The following is a 23,413-nucleotide window of genomic DNA, read 5'->3' on the forward strand; positions in this document are numbered from 1 at the left end:
GGCACCCACGTCCCCATCTGTGCCCCAGAGCATAGCGTGGACAAGTATATCAACTGCAAGCGATACTTTTCAATGGTGCTGCAGGCCCTGGTTGACCACCATGGACAATTTATGGACATGCGTTCGAAAGGAGTTGTTATCGAAAGATTCTGAGAATAGGATGGATGCGGAAGTTCACCAGTGAGGAATTATACAGGAAGATACAGCCGAAAGAGAACCTGCTGCAGAAGGTTATAAAATGGAAGCTACAACTATTTGGACATATTTGCAGAACGAACGACGAAGGAAAAATCAAGACCCTAGTATTTGGCATAATGGATGTTCGAATAGGAGAGGCAAACCCCAGAGAGAATGGATAGATGATATAGTAGATTGGTGTGAAGCTAGTCTACAGAAACGAAGCCACTCTGCACAGCATAGTGAAAGATGGAAGGAAATAGTGAGAGAGGCATCAGACACCAACGGGCGCTGAACCCACAGTTATTGATGATGATGAGTCAGGTTGGGCACATGACACACGCATGTTCTGCAAATCTGGCCTGTGCCAGAAGATGGAGGTGGACACATTCATCTCCTGCTGTGAGCTGGGGTTTGGGGACTTGCAGATGCCACTCTACATTATGGGGATGTGGCCTACCCTATCATGCTGTGGTTCATGAAGCCTTACACTGGCTACCTGGATCCCAGCAGGGAACACTTCAGTGCCTGCCTGAACCAGGCCAGGACACAGTCCGAGTGCACCTTTGGCCACCTCAAGACATGTTTTAGGTGCCTGCTCATTTGCATGGATGTGGGGGAGCACAACATTCCCAAAGTCGTGACAGTGTATTGTGCCCTGCACAGCATTGTGGCAGGGAAGAGGGAGGCCTTGCTCCTGGCGACGGGATGGCCACTGGCTGTGAGGGCCATGCATATAAGCAGCCAGATGCAGTTCCCATCTGCCAGGCCCACCAGGGTACCGTGTGGATCCTTGAGGCCCTGAAGAGAACTTCTCCCATGGACCCCAGCAACCCTCCCCAGATCTCCTCAGTGGAAGCCTTGGGCCTACAGCCCTACCCTGTCCCCACCACAACCCCTTCCTTCACGTCCTCACACCTCCCCAACTTCTGCTCAATAAGGAGGGAAGCAGATGTTCTGAATAAATAAGTATTTTACTTAATCAAAGAAAAATGTATAAAACAGAAATGGTGCATAACAAACTATTTTCAACAAAGCAAAGTGCAAAAATCTTTTAACTATGTATGGTGCAGAGGAGGAGCTTGAGACAGCAGGTGCAGGACTTGGATGGGGGGCTTGGGACGGGGGGGTAGGGTGGCCTCAAAACACTGAGGGGGTGGGGAGGTCATGAACCCAAAGGGGAGTGGGACCCTGAGTGGCGTCAGCCTTGGCATCCCCTTCCACTGCAGATCTGGGGCCCCTGTTGGGGCTGGGTTGGTGCCAGGAGCAGCGAGAAGTATGGAGGAGGTGGGGCTGTGGCAGTGTCTGAGTGGGCAGGGGGAGCAGGGGGACAAGCATGGTGCTCAGCCACTGGCGCAGGTCCAGGATGCCTTGCAAGATGGCCAGCTGAGACAGGGTGGCGGCAGGGGAGGGAGGGCGGCTGAGGGGTCAATGGAAGCAGACATGGGCAGCTAGGCCATCATGTCCTGCCGGACAAAGGTGGTGGGATCAAAGTGGGACACAAGTTTGTTCCAGGCCTGCAACCACTACTCCATGTGGGCCTGCAGCTCCTGCACCATAATCCGGGTCATCCTCCAGAGGGCAGTGTTGTGGTCCCAGTGGAGGGTCCTCCTGGACGCGCCTATGGCCCCTCTAGCTGCAGGCTTGCTCTGGTGGTGAGGTGGGGCTGGCCTGGCCCTCGGATGGTGTAGGTGCAGCTGTAAGGAAGACAAGGAGGAGAGATGGTGAGTCATTCATGCAATGCAGCCCCTCGGGCCTGTCCCCCACCATGAGCAGCATCCAACACCCCCTAGGCCATGGATGGGAATGCTTTGGGAGCAAAGCCATGTGTAGCCTGCACAAAGGGCCCTGCCACACGAGGACTCCACGGTGCCTCCTGGACTGGGATGGCCACAGTGCACCCCCCCTCTCACTCTATGGGCTACCAGACAAGGGGGATGCGCTGTCCCTAGAGGAGACCACTCATGGGTGGTGGGTGAGCTGGGGCAGCCTGGCCTTCCCTGCCCTCCGCCCCACACCTGCAGCTCACAGCACTGCCTGTGGGAGCGGGTGCTGCACCTCACCTGCGGGCATGCCCACATGCCATGTGTCACACTCTTTGGTGTGTCTGGAGTCAGGCCGGCAGCCTTGTGACTAGCCTACTTCCAGCCATGGCAGGTACTGGAAGCCCCTCACCCCATGGGGGCCTGGGGCTCATCTGGCCTTCCGGGAGTCTGGCAGCAGGCTGGTGTCTGTGCCTGGGGGTCATCTGCTGGGTCAGGGTGAAGCACACGACCTTGCACATTACCTTGCACATGCATCCACGTGCTGGAACCACAGTGCAAGGTCCCACGTGAGCCAGATGCAGGATGCTTGCAGCATGTCCCATCTGCACTTACCTCCCATTCCCTGGGGTGTGTGACATGTGGGGTACTCACCAGAAGGACCCTTGCCCAGCTCCAAAGATGCCTGGGAGGTGGCCTGGCTGGCAGGGACTGGCTCCAGGACAATTAAGAGTCTGCTTCTGGCCTCCGACGCTGTGTCTGGCTCTGGATCTGGAGAGGGTTTGGGCTTGGAGGCCTCCTCCTCTGGGGGCACCCACTGTGGTGGGGGAACCTTGAATATTGTGGCCATGCTGTGGCATGATAGGGATATGTCCCCCACCCCCAGGATGGGGTGGAGTTCCAGGAATAAAGGCAGGTGGCAGTTCCTGCCCCGAGCGTCAGGCAACATCTAGGGCCCTGACATAGCCCTGGCAAAGCTCCTTCATCTTGGACTGCACCTGCTCCATGATTTGGGGGTGGGGATTGGGTCTTGGCCCCGTTCAGCCAGGGCAGTGGCCATCTAGGAGTAGATGGAGGCATTGCAGCATGTCAGCTTGGGGTCTTGGAAGGTCTTCTCCATCCACAGGTCCAAGAGGACCTGGACCTCGGCCTCCAAGAGGGGGTCTGCCTCTTGCTGCCTGACTGCTGGGACCCCTCAGACTGGTCCCTCCAGGGCCTGGGGCAGAGCGGGGTGTCACAGGCTGCTGCTGCTCAGCCACAGGGAATGCTGGCTGCTCAGGAGTGGCTGTGAGGGTGTGGAACAAGGACGTATGTTGCTGTGCTGTTCACATGCTTTCAGCTCCCTGCCACAGGGTTTCCTGGTCAACAAAACCCTCTAGTCTGGACATAACTAAAGATCCTTGAAAAGGATTTAGTCTGTGTAGTGCTCCCTGCCAATGAATGCAAAATCAGCACGCTAAATAGTCTTCCAGTCTCTTACAGCTACAGTAATGCATCACATTGCAGAACTGCTAATACTGTGGGCATCTACTACCTCTGTAGTAAGGTTTCTACCCTTCCTGTACAAATTGATATTGTATGCTGTATAACTGCAGAAAGAAGCATATTTAATTAGGAAGCCAAAGTTTGTTGATGCTGTGTTGTTAGGGAAAAGTTCAGTACATATATATTTAAAAAAAAATAAAAAAGAAATCATTATAGACAAATGTTTTAAAGTGCTCTAATGGGATCTTTTGATTCATTATCTAGCTATTTCCTTGTAAAATTCAAAGCTTTTTCCTTTGTGGCTTTCAGATTAACCAAATAAATTTTACCGGTAAGTTCATATGCTGCATCTGTTTTTTTAAGTGAAGACCTGCTTAAGTTGTTTTTCCCATTTGTATCTGAACCATACCTAAAACAGATCACTGAGCCAAGTTACATCAAGCCTGTTTCTTTTCTTTTCTACTGCTGAACTCTGACAGATTATCCTAAACTCATCTGCAACCATGATTAAAAATATGAAAATCATCTTTGCTTCTCTTTTGAACTGCATTTGATATAGTATTTGCTGTCAGGTAGTCTATAATGTTTGAACATCTGGTAATATAAACTGATGTGTTATTGCAGCTGAAGAAAGGACCATTTAGATATTTTTATAGCATTTTTTGCAGAATCTGATATTTCAATTGTGCCTTGAGTTTACAATAATATTGTGGTGCTACAGTTACAGCTAATTTATTCATTTTTTTATGCATCTGAATCAAAGCATACCTTAGAAAACCCAGAAAACATATCAGTTATAAATTAAAATAATGGATGTTAACATACTCTATCATCTAGTATTAAAAAATTAGTTCAAAAAACATTTTATTTGGCAGTAACCTGAAACAAGCATGAAAAATCCATTTCAATTATGGAACAATGAAAGTGATTATGGTAGTTAATATATTTAATTTTGTTTCTTGTTTAAAAGCAACTTATTTGGAGATCAATTAACATTATGAAATCGGGTAGCTAAGTCCAAAATTTCATCTCTGCAGATATATGAATTTATATGCACACAGTGCTAAATACAACTGACCTACAAATCTATTAATGCTTAATTACTACAGAACAATTACAGCCCACTTAATATGGGGCCCAGTCTGCTTGCACTGACAGCTGGGAGGAGGATCCTAGGAGGTGACTCAGCTGGCACATTCTGAGTAGAAGAATGAACCTAAAAATGCACAGACTGAGGCAGAGCTCCCTCTCTTACCCCACTAATATTTATGCAGATGTATGGGCATGGCGAAAGTAAAAGTGTATTTTTTTGGAAATGTGTTACTTTCATTTTTTTGCAGGCAAACTACTTCAGGTAGAAAGTAAAGAGTCTGGAACAGCCTTCCAGCAAGAGTATAGGTTGAACATCTCTAGTTTGGAACCCTCAGGACCTGACGGGTGCCCAACCAGAGAACTTGCTGGACCACAGTAGGTCAATATCGTCCAGCATCGACGTAAGGTGGTGAGACGTCAAAATTGCTATCTCCATCAGAAGATGGGAATAGCGCCCTATTTCGACATCCGATGTTGAAGTAGGGCACGTGCAAACGATCTGCGTTCCGCTACGTCGAAATAGCAGGGTCCTCTGTGGCGGCCATCAGCTGAGGGGTTGAGAGACGCTCTGTCCAGCCCCAGAGCTCTATGGTCGCCACGTGCAGCAGCCCCTTAAAGCTCCATGCCCCCTGATTTCCTGTGGCAGGAAGCTGAGAGCGTACAGGCAGCAGCACAGACATGTGCACAGCTTGCACACCCTCCAGACGCCCCGATCCCCCATCCAAGCACCCATGGCAGCCACTCAGCCCCCTGAGAACCCACAGGACACCCCCCCACCAAGGGGACCCAGGGCTCCCAGCCGTCCAACTTGGCGGGGGCAAGAGGCAGCGGGGCCCCTCCTGGTCGGATGCCAAGATCCAGGACCTGCTGGGGCTTTGGGGTGAGGAGGTGTTGTTCCAGGTAATGGTGAGCAAGCGGCAGAATGCAGACATGTTCACACAGCTGGCCAAGGGCCTGGCTGCCCAGAGTCATGCGGTCCGCACTCCTGACCATGTCAGGAGTAAGGTCAAGGAGCTGTGGCAAGGTTATGCCCGGTCCTGGGACACGGCCAGCCGGTCTAGGTCTACCCCTGCTGCTTGCCCCTTTTACAGGGAGCTCAGGGAGATCCTGGGCCCCCTCATACCTTCTCCCCCCCAGCCACCCTTGATACCTCAGCTGATGAGCCCCAGCAGGCCCTCAAGCTGGAGTCCGGCCCAGAGGCTGGCCCTGCACCCCAGGGGCCTTCAGAGGACCCCACCCCGGGACAGCGGAGGGGGAGGAGGAGGGCTCCAGCGACAGGAGGCTCCAGATCGATCTCCCCTTCCACAGCTCCAACAGGGCGTTTGCCTGCCAGGTGTCCCCCGACTGTGGGAGCAGACTGTCAGGTATGTACCCCAGGTGCACACCCCTGGGTTAAGGGGCGGGGGCAAAGGACATGACCAGGGCCCTCCACACACACAGCTGACCCTGGCCCACCATGGCCCGGCCAGACCACAGCCCCGGGACAGCAGTGGCACATCCCTCAGAGCCCGTCAGCACCTGCCACCCCACCCCAGGATGCCACCACACCCCATCCCTGGGGATAGGGGGGAGCAGAACTCCCAAATGGGGTCACCCATTGGGGGGGGGGATCACACCCATCATCATCCCTGGGGGACAGGGGCTGGGGAACCAGCAGCAGGGGGGGTGGGGGGATGTGGGCCGCGGGTCAGGGCCCAGACTAATGGCCGTTTCTGCTCTTCCCAGCTCTATTCTGCAGCCACACCATCTGAAGGCCTTGACAGCACAGGCACTGCATCTGTTGTGCCGGACAGCCCAGCGGGGACGTTGCATCCAGGCGGCGGAGCAGGGACTGGCCCCGGTACGAGCCCGCCACCACTGGAGCCAGCCGCGAGCGGCTGCTGACTCCCCCAGCTCCTCGCCACCCTCCGGCATCAGGTGGAAGTTTCAGAGCACCGCCTGCAAATGGAGGAGCACCGGCTCCACTTGCAGGAGTGAGCGCTGGCCTGGTGACAGGAGGCTTGGGGGGGGTCCTTCATGAGGACCTTTGAGCATCTTGCCGAGCAGATGGAACCCCCCACCGCTCCGGCCGCCGTCCCTCCCAGCTACCCTCGACCTGCCCTGGAACCTGCCAAGGAGGGGGACCACAGGGCTCAGGGGCCAGCCCGGCCATACCTGCCAGTCCTCCCGGCCCCCACCCAGCCTTGATGGGGCTTCCAGCGCCGACGTGGGTCACGCCCCCCCATGCTAAATGCTGGACAGTGGGGGGGAAGGGAGCCAAGGACTGGACCCCCCCAGGCCCCACTTTTGTACATATTCCCCCCCCATTATTGTATATAGTTGCCTTGCCCCACCCCCCTTGAGCAGCTGTCCCCCCCAATGTACATAGTTCCCCCATTCATGTTACATTTCATTGTTTGTGGTGGTGTGTGCTCTTTGGTGCACTGTGGTGTGGGCGGGGGGCGCAGTGTAGTGTTTTGTGGGCAGTGGGTGGCTCACCAGGGTGGCCCTGCCGGCGTTCACCCTGCAGCCTGGTCGAAATGGGCCCGCAGGGCCTCCTGGACCCGGATCCCCTCATGGTTGGCTTGGCGACTCGGGGTGGTGGGTGGCTGGGGGTAGGCTGTGCCAGCCTCCACAGCCCAGCCCTGCATGAATGCCTCCCCCTTGCTCTCCACCAGGTTGTGGAGTGCACAGCATGCACCCACAACCTGGGGGATGGTGGGGAGCCCCATGTCCAGGTGGGTGAGGAGGCACCTCCAGCGGCCTTTGAGGTGACCGAAAGTCCTCTCGACCACCTGGTGTGCATGGTTCAGGCGGGTGCTGAACCGCTCCTGGCTGGCGCTGAGGTGGCACGTGTAGATGCACATGAGCCAGGGCTGGAGGGGGGGGGCCGCATCCGCCATGAGGCAGAAGGGCACGGTGGTGTCCCCCAGAGGAATCTCCTGCTGGCGGATGTAGGTCTCCACCTCCAGCCGGCGGCACAGACCCAAGTTCCTAAAAACCCGGGTGTCGTGGGTGCTCCCAGGTCAGCCAACATATATGTCCAGGAAGTGGCCCCAGCTGTCCACCATGGCCTGGAGGACCACCGAGTGGAAGCCCTTTCTGTTCAGGAAGCATCCTCTGCTGTGCTCCAGGGCGCAAATGGGGATGTGGATCCCATCCAGTGTGCTGAAACAGTTAGGGAACCCCCTGCCGGCAAACCCCGCTATGGACGCATCCAAGTCCCTGAGTCACACGAGCCTGTGGAGCAACACAGCATTCAGTGTGTGGACCACCTGCGGGGGGGGAGGACATAAGAACCCATGAGGGGTGTGCAGGGTGTGCCTGGCCCTCCCCCCAGGGTCCCCTTACCTCCATGACGACAGCCCCGACAGTGGCCTTGCCCACACCGAACTGCTGTCCTACAGATCGGTAGCTGTCTGGAGTGGCCAGCTTCCAGACAGCAATGCCGACCCATTTTTCAATGGTGAGGGCATGCTGCCTGGGGGTGTCCTGGTGCCGCAGGGCAGGGGTGAACCACTGGCAGAGCTCGAGGAACGTCTGCCGGCTCATCCGGAAATTCCGGAGCCAGCGGTCATCATCCCACTCGCCAAGCACCAGCCGTTCCCACCACTCTGTGCTGGTGGGGTACCTCCATACCCGGTGGCGTGCTCGGCAGGGAGAGGCCAGGAGGGCTACATGGTGCTCTGGGGCAGCTCCTTCAGCCCCGGAAGAGGACAGCTTATCTTCCAAGAGATGCTGGCTGGCCTCCTCCATGGCACCAAGCAGGGTGGCCACTGCCCTGGGAGCGGGGGAGGGCAGCTGTGTGGGCTTCTGGCTTCTGCTGCTGGGGGTCCATGCTGCATGCATGGGGTCTGTGAGTGGTTGTGGGCTCTGCGGACCTGTGCTGTGCAGGCCAAGTGTGCCTGGGAGGGGCCCTTTAAAGGAGAGGCTTGCTGTTGCTCCGGAAGGGCTAGTCTGCCCTGTGAGCCTGTCTGCAGGCTTTCCTAGCCCCCTTATTCTGATTGGAGCTACTTTTGTGTGTAGACGCTCCCCTGTGGAGCCTATTTCGATTTAGTGCTTTCCTATGTTGACGTTGAACATCAACAGCACCAGCCCTGGAGGATGTGTGGATGCTACATGTCGAAATAGCTAGTTTCGATTTCGCTGCTCAGTCCTCAGCTCTCACTCTCACTCTGCTCGGCTTCATTTGGGGGAGCAGGGAACACTCCTGCACTTGTAGATGGGAAGTGGAGCCCTGTGGCCAGGGTAGCCGAGTGAGCTGGAGTCATGTTGCTCCACTTCCGCCACTACTGCTGATGAGTGTGGGAGAGCCGGACCAACACCCCTCCTTTCCCTCTAGCCTCACGGCCCCTTTGCTTGGCGGGGAGGGGGGAGATGGCAGGGACAGAGCAAGGGTGGGGAAGAGGCAGAGCAGGGACAGGAAGATGTGGCCCTGGGGCAGAGGAGGGTTGTCCCAGCCTCTGCCCCAGCTTGGGGAAGGTCACATAGCTGGTGGTCCCCACATCACCCTTCACAAGTTGTCCATTTGCTCTTCCCATGGGAAGTCTCATTCTGCTGTAGTTCCCAGAGGAGCCTTGCGGTTCAGGCTGGCACAGGAATTGGAGTGGCAAAAGGAGCAGAACATGGGGCTGCTGGGAGGCCCCATGCTGGTAGCTCCTCCAGCGCAGCTGTTCTGGTATCACTCATAGCCTTGTCCTCTGAAAGGGCCATACAGAGCTCAGGAAATGCAGCTGTGTGGAAGGGCTGGGGCCAGTACAGCTATGTTGGAGGAGCTGCCTGTATGTGGAACAGTCTGCTTCTTTCCACTGCAGTTCTCTACTGAATGTGCCCCACCCTAGGCATCTGGGGAGGTACCCTGGTTACCCTGTCCTCCCAGCTGGTGGCAGCTCAGCTCCAGAGGTCAGGAGGTGGCAGGGACTGGCACTCAGATCAGCCGACAACCTGGTGCTGGGGCTGGAGAATGACCCAGCTGGCAGGAGACACAGCCATTACTGGGGCTAGTGGCCTGGGGTTGTTTGGCCAGGGGTAATTGGGGCTCTGGTAGGTGGGGGGATTGGGGACCTCAGGGCTGGGGGATACCATGAGTGAGTTTGTGGCTCCAGTGGGCCTCAGGTGGAAGGGGTGGGAGTATTCACTAGCCTACCCAAAACAGGGGCTTATCTACCACGGCCCATCTCTCCAACCTCTCAAAACCAAGTTGTACCCACCGAACTGTGGGATATTCTGGGCTCCCTCTGTCTGTCCTGTTGAAGCTGTTCCACTCTGGTTAAAAAATTACTCTGTAGAGCAGGGATAGCAGATTCTGGCTCTCCCACCTCCCTGTTGTGTGCCCGCTAATCAGCAAACAGAATTTTTCTCTCTCTAGCCCAGTGAGTTCCCTGAAAACCTGTCAGTTCTGCTACTTACCTGACTGCTTGCTCTTGAGTCACACCAGTGATTCTCCATCCCCTAGAAAGGCTAGATATACTAAATCCACAATACTCTTACTATCCACACTTCAGAGAAGACCTTTAATGTTCTTACTGGAGAAAGGGGTCTTTCAGAAAATCACATTGCCATGCCGTGAAACTTGTCACAAACATAGGTGCTGAGGGTAAATTTTGAATTAGGCCAAGTCTCCCTATTTTACTAACAATGTTTATGCCCGCAGAAGTAATTACAGGTTGACCCTCTCTAGTTTGACACCCTGGGGATCTGACTGGCACCGAATGACAGAATCTGCTGGACCACAGGAGGTCAATATTGTCTAGCACGCTAACAACACTTCCATTCCTTACGGGGCTCTTAGAAGACATTTAGGGGTGAATTACAGCTAAATAACAGCACAGAATACTGAGAGCCAGGACTGACAGCTGTAAACAAACTTTATGGGACCACAGGAAACTTGGCCACACTGATGATAAGTGGTCAGCCCACTAACTAACATCATGCCAGATTATGGATGTTGCCGAACAAGAAAATACTGGACTAGAGAGGTTCAATCTGTACAAGCCCAAATTCGAGTGCTTGTATCACTATCTCTGCATGATAATGCGCAATTGCAGGTGTAAAATTCTAATTGGAAGAGCAAATTACAGCTGCAAAAGGAAGGTGGCAGTTCTCTTGAAAATTTATCTCATGGTCTATTTATTTTCTTTTTTCAATCATCACTTGACTTTTTCATGCCGATAAAGCTACTGAAATTAAAAATTAAAATTGCTGATCTCGGTGTTTTGTTGCACTGGATGCTCTTTTCCTTTTTCTGGGACATCACGTGACCAGATATCCCATCAACATGAAATGAAAACGCTACATTAAAAAGCCACAAATACAGCCATTTTAAACATAGGTAAAAGCTGTGGCAAGTGGTAAAACACCCATGGCTCCAATGGCTAATGAGTACTCTCATCGGTAATGGTCTGTCACATCTCTAGTTAATTAGAAACTAAATTACTAACCATCACCAATTATTCATAAGGGCATTCTTTTACTCTGTTAAATTAGTTATAAAATGATTAGCATATGAAGCATTTAGCTTTGAAATACTAGTCAATAAGTCAAAAAGCATCTGAAACATTGGCCCATTTAGCCTAATGAAAGGCATTTTATCTGGTATTGCCTCTAAATATGCAGCGACAAGAATAACCCTGTACAAGAAAATGGGTATACTAAACAAACCAAAGCTTTCTTTCACTGCCACTTTTTAGATGTCTTGACTGTATCACCTCGTAAACTTTTCTCAGAGTTCTGTGGCTCCCCTAAAAATGCTAAATAATTTTCACGACAGTGTGAGAAAATGTTTTGCAATGTCTTCCGACCATTTTTTAAAAAACATTATTAATATTGTTATCTTTTCCAAGCCTCACTTTTCAGGCACTTGACTAACTTATTTGCTTAAAAGGTGTATATAAGCAGGCAAGCTTTCACAGGGTGTCATTTTCCATATAATCAGGAGGGCTTTGTGCTAAATTGTATAAGAAAGCATTCAAGGTTAAAATTCAGCATGACTCTCCCCCAAACAACCTCCCCTGCACCTTCGCCTCCCACCCCCCTCCACTTCACCCCTTTTGGAGGCTCCTGTCCACCCCTCCCCAGTCTACCCTTAGAAGCAAGCTCATCACCATTAGCACAGAAATGCAAAATAACCAGCCGAGGCCTCTTCCCGGGAATACAAATTAGGGGCAGGTAGTAGAAGAGCTTAGAAAGCTGAAATAGCTAAATTCACAATGAAAAGAATGAATAGATGAGAGACTGAAAGTGGGGTAAAGTGTTCAGCTTTTGTCATTTAAAGTGACATCTTTAACTCTTCGTGAACTTCATGAGGCTGCTCTTCATAAAAATAATAGTGAATTGGAATTATAAACTTTAGGAAAAAAGAAATTATGTAAAAATGACAAGAAGAAGAAGAAGAAGATTTTGTTCCCTCCTTGGTGTACGACTATCATTGTAGGAAAAAGAGTGTAATTTTAAAATTATCATTTTTAATGTGACAAAGCTGCTCTAGATAACAAAACAAATGATGTAATCAAAAGCAGCTGGACAGAAGTCTGTAGCTGGATCATCAGATCTGAAATTACGCCCACTCATGCAACCATCTAGTGGTTCCATGGTTTGTCACGTTTATTAGCATGGGTCATTGGTCACTGATCTTTACGGACTAAGGGATGTTTCAGGTTTGAAACACAGTCAGCTGAATGTACCTCAAACCGTATATGGGCAGAGCTCATTGAAATTTGTTTCATTTGAGCTATAAATCCAGCTATGCTGCTGAACCAGGTTACAAGATAGGCTCCAATTATATGACCAAGTCATGATAAGATTTAACACTTGTGAAAATCTTCAAAATATTAAAGACAATTATTTTGTTTCTAGGCTCCTGGCATATTTGCATGCATAGTTTAGGCAGGGCACAAATTAAGCTTGTGAGTTATGGTCCATCTTACCTCACACATTACTAGAGCTGGGTAGAAAGCACTTTTGTGAAGATATTCCACAGGTATGTCTTTTCATTTTTCACTGAAACAGTTTGACAGATTTTCTGACTGGGTTGGCACTACACATTTAGCCCATAAAAAAGGACTGTGGTCTGCACAGACCACAGCCATAGAAACCTAAAGCAGCAACGTGGCCTGGGTTTGTAGTTGACCTCTAACATTATTTTGAACAATGATAGTATCAGTAAATAGAACTGCAGTCCTACCAGCAGACTCAGAAATATGCAGCTTCTAAAGAACTAAAAAAGAACCATCTTCCAAAAATAAAAGCAAATGTAAAAGAATAATCATGAACATGAGCGTTCAAACAATGATAAGTTACTATTGATACTTGTCAGAGAACCTCCATAACTACCTTTGCAGGAATGTGTATGTCCAACAAAATGGCATCCAAATGAGCAAATATATGTCCTCCTGCTCCATCCAAACGTACAGTGCTTTTATGTCTTAATCTAGTCACTGTACTCAAAGGAGTGGGAATAAACTTGAAGGGCAAATTAGCTTATTATATTAGTGCTTTTACTAAAAACATGCTAATGGCCAACCATGTTCAGTTGAATTCATGCAACCCCTTTGACTGCAAAAGGGTTAGCAAAAATTTACCTGCACCCTTATGTTTACAAAGTTCCGCCGGAAATCCTATTAGCTTCCCTGTGAAATATTCACTATTTCCTGGGTTTGGTCAGGCCATTTATTACATCAACTCCAGTTCTGGAAAGAACTCAGAAGAGCCAGGACATGCAAAAACAAGAAAATAATGAACCCCCAAAAGTAATGGAATGTTACCAACCTCAAAAAGGTTCCACCAAATTCTACTCAGGTGCCAAGTAAAAATTTATGAGCAGATATGGGAGAACTCTTCTTTTATTTGAACTGCTTTTGCCCACACTCAGTATTAAGGACTTTAAATCCTGTTATGAGTATTTGACAGCAAACATTCACCATTCACTGTGACAGGGGAAAAAAAATCACCTTTACAAAGTCTGCACAAACAAAAACACAACAGTGATGGCTAAAAACATCTCTCACCATCTTTACGATGTAAGGGGCATAACACTTAAGACATATTTTCTTCATGGTAATACAAATCTGGACGCTTTTCAACAGTCTAACTGCTATAAAATGAGTTAAGACTTTATTTACATTTCAGAGATGATACATCTGTTGCAAGCTGTTGGTGCAACTAGGTCGTCCTCAAAGGACCTTTTGACAAGATGATTTTGTGGCTTTCTTTATTTAGACATTTCTGTGATTTTTTAAACATATTTTAATGATTTCTCTCTTGATTTAAAAATATATCTTTTAGATCCTTGGATTTTGTTGTAATTGTTGGAAGCTCTAACATTTATTCAGAGCTCTTCATTTGTCTCTGGATGCCTAAATAAATACTCCCAACACTTTACTCCATATTCTGGTTTGACAAGTCCCAGTGAAGTCACTGGGGCCGGACATACGTGACATACACATCACAAATCAAGTTGCACCCTTTTATGGTTTCTAGATTATTTAAAAAAAAAAAAAAGATTCTGAAGGAATGCCTATATGAAATGTAAGCCCAAGAGGGAAAACAGTGGTTGGTGTTTTACAGTATAACCCAAATGGGAAGGATCTGGAATGAATCTGGAAGAGTTTGGAAGGGATTTATTGAAAGAGTCCTGCCTCCATTTAGCTTTCCATTTTTACGGGAAGAATTAGAAATGTCATTTGGCAGATATCTATAATGTTTTTGGAACTGGAAGGAAATTTGGCTTTTCCATTTGGTGTGGGTGGATGTTGCCCCAGGCCAGATTTAACTTGTAAAATGAGAGGGGTGGCATCTAACTCCTTCCTAAAGGGAAACCTGTAGCTGCATGTTTTGCAAATGTACCTTAGCAAATTCTCAGCCAACAGCCTAGATACCTGAGCCAGGTGCTACTACTACTGCTACTATTAATTCAAGGGAGACAGCTCTAAGCATTGATTTCACTCTCTTTACAGGATAAAAATATGAGCCAAAAGGATCCAAGTATCAGGATTCAGAACAGCACAAAATATAACAAGCCAAACAAACTGGTGTGCCTTGCTGCTTAGTTCTGTTCCAGCAATGCAAAGCAGCCGCAAACCTGACTAATGTGGACTCATCTGGTGAACCTAACCCTATGTATTTTGTGGAATGGGGAGATACTTGATTTGTTCATGACACTTTGGAGCAGACACATGCTCTCGCTCTGTCTGTGTTTTTCAGCCCTGAGTAGAAGGAGACCACAATCTTGACTGAGTCTTTTGGGCTTTGCTGTGATACATATGATGTAATTCACTAAGAAAAGAACACACTCAAACTATGCAAGAGGCTTAGAAGAATAATGGACAAAGTTTTCTGTAAAAATTATAACAGATATAGATATGATAGGCAAAAGTGTCCAACATTTAATAGCTATAAAACTCAATTTACTCTCTTTCACACCTATCAATAGATAAAAGGGGGCTGGGGAGTAGGATAGTATCCACAGGCAATGCCCTGGGACAAGCTCAGTTGTCCGCCATCCTACGTGCTGGCAATGGGATGGTGCAGTCCCCTTCAGCCTATGACGGGCTACATCGTTCATGTCAGCCTCTGGCTGATAGCTCTCCGGTGAACTTGAAGATTCATGCTTGGAAAAACTCCTCTAGTTACTAGAAGGGAGCAGGAGTTTTCTGGGTCTTCTCCCCACCCACCAGTCCCTCTGTGCTGTGAAAGATGATCTCTTTTCCTCAGCCTCCATTTTTGAGTTTCCTTCTCCTGTGAGTAATTCCAGTATCGACTGCTGCTCACAAATTTGCTAGGCAGAAGGTGGTGAAGATCGTATGACTTATTTGCATGCTATTACTTCCTACCCCATTCTAAACTGCAAGGATGAAGGTGACCAGTCCTGTTCGTTTTCCTCCTCTTGGCAGAGCTATGGGTGGCAGCAGCAGAATGAGAATCTATAAGCAGACTCAGAAAGATACCATAGCATCAGCTCATGCTCACTTGACATGTGGAAAGTTAGGTCAGGGCTTGTTCGTGCTCAGCAAACCAGGGTGTAAATCTACCTCATATGCTGTGCACCACTTTGTCTGTGGCCCTTGTTGCTACGCATTAAAGTCTCCCCAACACACTCTGATTTATTCATCTTTCAAAGCAGGATAGATCACAGCGTGTCAAAGTAACTTTTAGTGCATGGCAGCAAGGTGCACATGGCAATCAGTGTGCAGCATATAAAGGAGATTTACATCCCAGCTTGCAGTGCAATAGCTGTTCATGTAGATAAGGCCTTAAAACCATAAGGGCTACAGACTTTAATATAAGTGAAGTTAATTCCTCAGAAATGGTTGGCTCAGGCTCTCATTCATTGAAGAAAAACCTCACACTCACCCCTCATTAGGGAGGTTTTCAAGCTCCAACTACTGGGCACTAGTCTACTGTCTAAGCTACAGTGCAAGACTCCTCCAGGTCAGAGACCCAGATCTGAAGGCAAGCAAACCACATGGACTACGCCAATTTTGCTATGCACAGGATCAAGAAACAGACTTACAGCCATTGGAATTGAAAAACACTTACGCTTTTGCTAATGATTAGAATGCTCTTCTCGTTAAATATTTATGCAGCATGTAACAATGTGATGTTTTTAAAATGGTTTAATTTGAAAAAAATGGCTACTTTCATTCTTCTCGTTTTACTTTAGCTTTTCCACGAACCCCATTTAAAATATTGTGCACGTCTCATACCTAAAAGGATGGGGGCCACAGACTAACAAGTAACAGAAAGTTCATAGGGGAAAGTTGCAGAGCTCACACTCCCAGCATCACGTGAGGCATAAAAATGCATAGAATAGCTTGGATATAGTGTCTTCATGTTTCTAAATGCCTGAAGATGTTATTACCAATGCAAAAATAAATGCAGTGATGTGGCATCTTTTAAAATAATTTAATTATTAAAAATTCAGAGAAATATCAGCAAATGCAAATGATGCAGCTGCTCCATATTTAAAAAGATCAGACTGTTGACAGGTTATCCTGTCTACAGTTGAAGCTAATTTTAATATTCTTAATGAGGCTTGGGAGACAAAAATTTTGTCTAAAAACATTTTGGCTCTCTTCAGTGTTAGCTTATTTAATTAGAATTATGCCACGACTAATCTCCCTAGCCAGCAATCTAATAGCTATTAGCTGAACTTATTTACTGCTTAAACCACTGCTGAAATAGGGGCATAGGCTTAATGCCAAGACTACACACAGGTAGCCAGTAGAAGACTTGGCCTCATAATCACCTAAGAGCATCTCATTTAGAACAATTTAAGGTTTTGGGAAGTAATGATTCATCTTTGGATGTTTGCATATTAACCTTGGTCATAGCATATTTTGAGTTTGGACAGGGAAAGTGATTGGTGGACCCTGTAGAACAGTATAATTATACAGTGTTTAACTATGACAGTATAACTGTGAACATACTTGTCTAGAATAAAAATAACTTTTTTTTGTTGTAGTTAGTGTCAATTTCAAATGCAGACAAGTGTCCTATGTAGGCAATCATTTGCGTTACAGTTGTAGACAGGATGTTTGGTTTTTTTCTTCACGAAGAATCTCAGGGCTGTATTACTAACTTCTTAATGACAACATAACAGCGTATGCTACATCAAGCATGGGATCTGCTCAGATAATATAAATATAAGATAAGATAATATAAATGGGCTACTAGAATTATCCCCAAATTATGGAAACTATCAGGCTTCTGAAAGGCAAGGGGAGCATTAAAATGTTCACTAAAACCTAGTTGTCAAACTTCTGAACTTGGAAATTTTAAACTATTCACTGTATTTTGCACCCTCAGTGCTTGTTAAGACACAGGCCTACACTACAGCATGGCTACCCCTCCAAACTTCAGCGAAAATATGGAAACCAACATGTGGTAACTCTTGTCCACCCCAGGATGTTGTCTTTTTAGCTGAAGCAAGTCATGCTAAACAGTAGTGTATGTGCATGAGGGCTACTTCTACACTAAAGGGTTATGTTGACCCAACTACTTTGTTTAGGGCATTAAACTTACCTACCCACAGTGCCAAGTTGACTGTTGACCTTGCTACCACTTCTTGTGCATGTGACTGTCTACAGTGACAGGGAACTCTCCCATCACAGGAGTGAGTTTCTCCACTGAAGAGCTGCAGCAGTGTTTCCTAGTGAAGATAGAACCTAGAAGAAATATTTTTCCCCCACCACCAACTGTCAGTTCTCACGTGGTAGCGAACAGGTTGTAGAAAGCCATGGTTTTTGCTTGTGTAGAAACCTTTACCATCAGATGCCTTAAGAAAGCTTGCATGTTAGACAAAGGTGATTGAGCTAACAAGATTGGAAACACACTTTTTATTTACTTATTTTTGGTCTTTGAAGGCAGGAACAAAATGTGAACTGGGGTTGGAGGTGAGGGAGAACTGTAAAAGAGGGTGGAACAAAATCACTCTCTTCCAAAAATTGTTACAAAGTATGACATAATTCTTCATTAAGCCCTGACAACGTAAGGAATAGCAACAAGCTCAGACTGGAAGATCACTAGCCTTTCCTGTCCGGAAGTGAAATAAAATAGATATGGAACTCAGCTAACACCAGGACAGTCCCTGATAATTTGGGGGAAACCCAGATTGAAATCAGAGTTAAACGGTCAGTCCCTGTCCTGAAAATGGACTGAACTAACCTTAGATTTTGTGTAAAAGAACTTTGTCCGGATTGTAAACTGTACTTTGTTCCTGTTCTCCCCATTATCTTATCAGTGTTAACAGTATTACTCTGGAGGGTAAACCGAGAAAATATAACATTGAAACACAGAATTGACTCTCTGTAGAGGGGTCAAACCCAGTTTGACTTTTGCAGTTCAAGCTCATCTAAGATTTCACATGTATAAAGTGAGAGCTCACTGATACATAAGAGCTACCGTCTTTCTTTCCCATCCCCTGTACTCTGACTGAAGCAAATAGTTTGTATATGGTTCGATGGTGGGATATGGCCCTTAGATTATACATACAACAATTCCTTACGCCACAACAATTCATTATTTTTACAGCTAGATTATGACCCCCTGCTTTGTCACAATAGTTTGCTGTTATGCAACCCAATGCGTTTCCCAGTGTAAGGAGCTGACATTCTGGCCCTTAATAATTAACTCAGGAATCCTATCCTGTGCTGTATGGCTGATAGCGTCTATCTGGTTGCTACATAGATTCATTCATCCAGCCATTCATTCATGTGAAACACAAATGAAGCTTCCCAAAATGTGCTGCACTGAATCTACACCAAAGGACTTCTCTTCCTCCAACGCTGTAGCAAAACAAACAGAACAAGGAGCACCAGGCTGGGCCCCCATACAGAACATTGCAGCTGTAACTATTACTCAGTTTATAAACTTACAGCTGCAGGGGCAAGGGGGAACATTACCATCCTGTACCCTGCAACGGGCCTTCCCACAGAACCCCTTTCTGACTACCCAAGGGCCCAGATTTCAAGTCTCTTTTCATTTTCAGTTTGTCAGACTACCACCGTATCTGTCTACAAGGCACACGAGCCAAGCCCCCTTTTGTTTGATGTATGATGAGAGCCCTAGGGCGCTGAAGGGGTTAAGTGGAGGAAATTCTTGTCAACTTCAATAGAGAGTCAGACCTTTAAAAGTATTTTCTGTGAAACAAACCCAGTTATATCTGACAGACAGAAAGAGCAAACCCGTTCTCTGTAAGTTTTTTTTTATGCTTTCAGAGTGGAAAATATTCATATTGTGGTTTTGCTCTAAAAATAAATTATTCCATTCACAGCCAACAACAGGTAGCTGAGGTTAGTTCAAACCACCAGTAAACTAATGAGGTATGTGTTGCAGCATCTGTAGAAATGACCAGAACTCAAGACAGGCTCGAAAATAAGCTCTATGAATCATACTTGAAAAAAAATCACTCTACAATAAAAATGTTCTGCATAAACTTCTGCCACACCACGCATACTTTTAACATTAAAAATAAAATAAAATGGTTTGCATTTATCTGTGTGAATTACAATGGCGTGGTTGTTTCTCACAACTCTGGGAAGTCTCAAATGATCCCAGAACCCTAAAATAAAGTGATTTAGTTAAAGGCATTCCTCCTGCACAAACATTTGGAATGCAATAAATAATAGCCCTTAAAGTATTATAAATAAGAATTCTGAACTTTCTAGAAGCAGGACAATGGCTATTGTTCAACAGACACAGTAAGACGCAAACACTGATGAAACAGCTCATTCTTATTCTGCTGTGCAACTCCGTTTTTGAGATAATTTATGGGTCAGATCCTCAGCTGGTGTAAATCAGCATAACCTCACTGAACTTACCAGTGCTACATCAATCTACTCAAACTGAATATCTGGGCCACAGTTTGATAACAAAATCCTCAGCAGTGCAATTCAATGCATTACCTTACAAGGGTACATTTAGGCATGAGAAGTTCCAGACAACTTGACCTATTCCCAGTGTTACAACTGTTATACTTGGTAGGTAGTCTTTAAAGTAAGGGACTGTTCATCCCAACCAGGAATAAAGACCCACACTGGCAGGAAGAATTGCCAGCAAATGTCAATGGGACCAGAACTTCACCCAAGGTCCTTATTTATCTTACAACGCAAAGTGGAAGTTAGCCCAGTCTAGAAACAGTCTCCTATATAACGCAAATAGCATGAACTCTGGCTAAATTTAATAGACTGAGTGGGGTATCGCTGCTTGCACATCAGCTATTTTGCCTAGTTAATTTTAATCAAATGTATCAAATGTCCTATTGTTCAGGAAGAGTAGCTGTAATGGATGGATTGTGACTGTCCTTTTCCCTCCAGTTACATCCTTTCATTTAATATATTTTTTTTTCTCCTTTTTGTACTCTGAACATCTGGTACCAAGAGCTACTTACTCACTTGCATACAAAGCTCAAGTGTAGCATACATTGCCCTATGTTTAGCCCCACTTAATGGAAACTTACAAAAACAATCTGCACTGTAAAGGTTCCTGAAACAACTTACTCTACATCTGGGGTAAGGGCATGGGATAGGAAAGACGACAGGATGGTGCTTTCCAGACATTGCATTCAAAAGAAAATGTATGAAAGAAATTTTATTAATCATAATCCCAGGAAGCATACACATGTGTTTACCTCTTACTGGAAAAGTTTATTCAGATTTTATAGTAGTGTCAGAGGGAATAGGAGTTTTGTAAAAACACTAATTTCAGCATGGATATCAAATCTGAAATAACATGGTCTTCCTAACTGGGCTTCAGCTGTAGCTGTTCTGTTTCTGGGGCACAAATTCCCTCTCAGCTTAGCTCTTTTGTTTTTAACCTTTAAAGTGTAATTGATTAGCAATCATATTTGTCAGTTAGCAACAGCTGAAATGTCAAGTACTAAGTGAAGTTCGTAGTTTAGTGCAATCATATTTCCCACTTCTAGGAGCAAAAAGGGCAAGACTAAAACAAACCTAAGCAGCTTTGGGGTGAGGTATCTGGAAAGGACCCTTTCCCCCATGGACACTTTGTCACAGTTTCAGGCTCTGTGCTGGGGTTGGACCAAGGGTTATGACTGCTCCCTATAGGATTGTGTCCATTCTGAAGGTATCCTTACAAAATAAATTAATACTGATGAAGTCAGCTATTGAGTGGTGTCTTCTGTCAGAAAGGTCCAGAGAGAAAAAGCAATGATAGAGTTAGGTAAAAGTCAGATTTAAGGCTGCAAGCTTACGTGGTGGATCTGAAATAGGGTTGGATGAATTCACAGAAAGCTTATGGTATTTCCTGTACCCAGAGTAGGAGACATTAAACCTGCTGACAATTAAAATTGCATGGAAACTTGGTCTCAAACATATTAGAAGGAAAATGCACCCTCCCCCCCATAGTATTCAGTGCACCTAAAATAGAGTGCATGCACAAGATTCATGAGTGGTCATGCGGTTGGGTTATTGCATACCTTATTGTTTTGTGAAAGCCACCAGAGAAAAAAGCATATGACATACTTGTCATGAAATATGACTTGCCTAAAACAAAAGTACAGGTACATCCACCATTTTTTTTTCTCTCTCTACTACTCTTATAAAGACTGGATGAAAAGTTTATTATTTCAGTTTGTTTACTTTTTGCATTTGTTTGTACTTTGGGAATTGTCAGCTTTCCTTACTTGTCTGGGTATCTGAGTAAGTAACACTGGAGAGGGGAAAAAAGAAAACTTTAAAAATGAAAATCGGTCTAATTACAAAACTTCACAAAATAATAGGCAGATGGCAGTACCTGAAACCATAAATATTTCAACTTCTCAGGAACTGAGAGCCTTGCAAGTCAGATATTCTTCTGAGACAGAAATGACATAAAATAGCAAAGGACCATTCTCCTCTTTCACAACTATGACAGTTATGCAAAATTTATGGACAAATCCACATGCATTATCCAGGATAAGTTTTGGCCACAAAACAATGATAAAAATTTCACATGCACAAAACATTATGCTCATATATCTTGTGTAATAATCCATCTGTCCTACGGTTTTATGTAGACTCAGACTGTCACTCCAAATTAAGACTTTTACCTGGCACGTACTCGATCTTCATTTGGTATTCTTTCTCCTGACGTAGCTCAACTACAGAGAGCAACTCTACAATCACACAGTAGATTCCCTGGGTAACAGGAACTAGTCTGATAGCATGACTTTTTAAAGAACAGTTTATAGTACTGGGCAAAGCTTTTTAAAATGGTTATTTAAAGTTAGGTTCCTGTTATTTCAGCACCTAAATCAGAGCAGCCTGATCTTCAAAGGCTTCCGATTATCCACAACTCCTTCTGCAATTAACTTTAGGCTTCCCAAAGTCTGAACACTTTTCGCCTGAGTATTTCTAGCCAGAATACACAAAACTTTAAAGTATTACAGAATATATTGGAACAGAACCAATACAGCCATGGGAACTTGTAGGTTGTGCAACACACGATCTGTTGCCTTTCTCTCATTATAGAAAAACCAAAATCCTGTATCATGCAAAATCATGCTGGTATTAGGCTATGTCTACCCTGTCACTTTACTGTGCTGCAACTTTCTGGCCCAAGAATGTGAAAAAACACTATTCCCTGATCCCTTTCCCCCTCCCTCAGCACAGCAAGCTACAGCTCTGTAAATTGCCAACATAAATGGGCTCCCAGCGCTGTTATCTACTCCGCTCACAAATATGTTTTACATAGAGAGCTGGTGGAGCTCTCTTCCAGCCTTCATGTGGAGGCCATACTTTCACTTTAAATAATTGCTGCAGCTTGTGCTTTAATTTTAGAAATTTAGACAAAACCTTACTACTGGAATCTAATGTGATCTAGATTACAGTTTACTTAACTACAGCACCAGTAAATTAAAGTGTTTTATTTAACTAGGGGAAATATTTAATCACGAACACACTATCTTAAGGTCTAATCTCATTTTCCCATAATCCAAAGCACACTAAACAAATGAAAATAATATATGTCCTGTAACCTTGGGGACCAGGGTCACAGACAGATGGAAAACATTTGAAATCTCTCTAAGATGTGGCACAAGTATGTCAAGGTAATCATTTTCCCCGACCTCACCATAAAACCTTCAAAGACAGATTGTGCTCGTGAGAAAAGCATGTTTCATGCTCTTCTTTCATCCCCTGCACTAGAAGTAGCAATAAACCTTTTAAGAATTGAAAGAAGAAACTAGTACAAGGAACAAATCACAAACACATCAGGATCTCCTCCATTAGTAAAATCCATACAGAAAAGTAAAGAAACTGGACAGCTATCAGACAACTGAGACAGAAGAAAATCTACACACGTAAATTTGCATATGCACACTTAAGTTCAGTACAGCACCCTTTTGCTTCCAATAAAGACAGCTTTCACTGGATTTCTGATTTTCCAGTTGTTGCTAAGCTTTGTAATGCAAAGAAAACAGA

General features: G+C 46.0%; 1 protein-coding gene across 1 annotated transcript in view; it reads right to left on the bottom strand.

Annotated features, from left to right (window-relative positions):
* SPRY2 (sprouty RTK signaling antagonist 2) overlaps positions 1–23,413 on the bottom strand; it is a 55,473-nt gene that overhangs the window by 22,359 nt on the left and 9,701 nt on the right. The window lies entirely within an intron of this gene.

Source organism: Carettochelys insculpta, chromosome 1, assembly GCF_033958435.1.
Source record: "Carettochelys insculpta isolate YL-2023 chromosome 1, ASM3395843v1, whole genome shotgun sequence".
NCBI classification, from domain to species: domain Eukaryota; kingdom Metazoa; phylum Chordata; order Testudines; family Carettochelyidae; genus Carettochelys; species Carettochelys insculpta.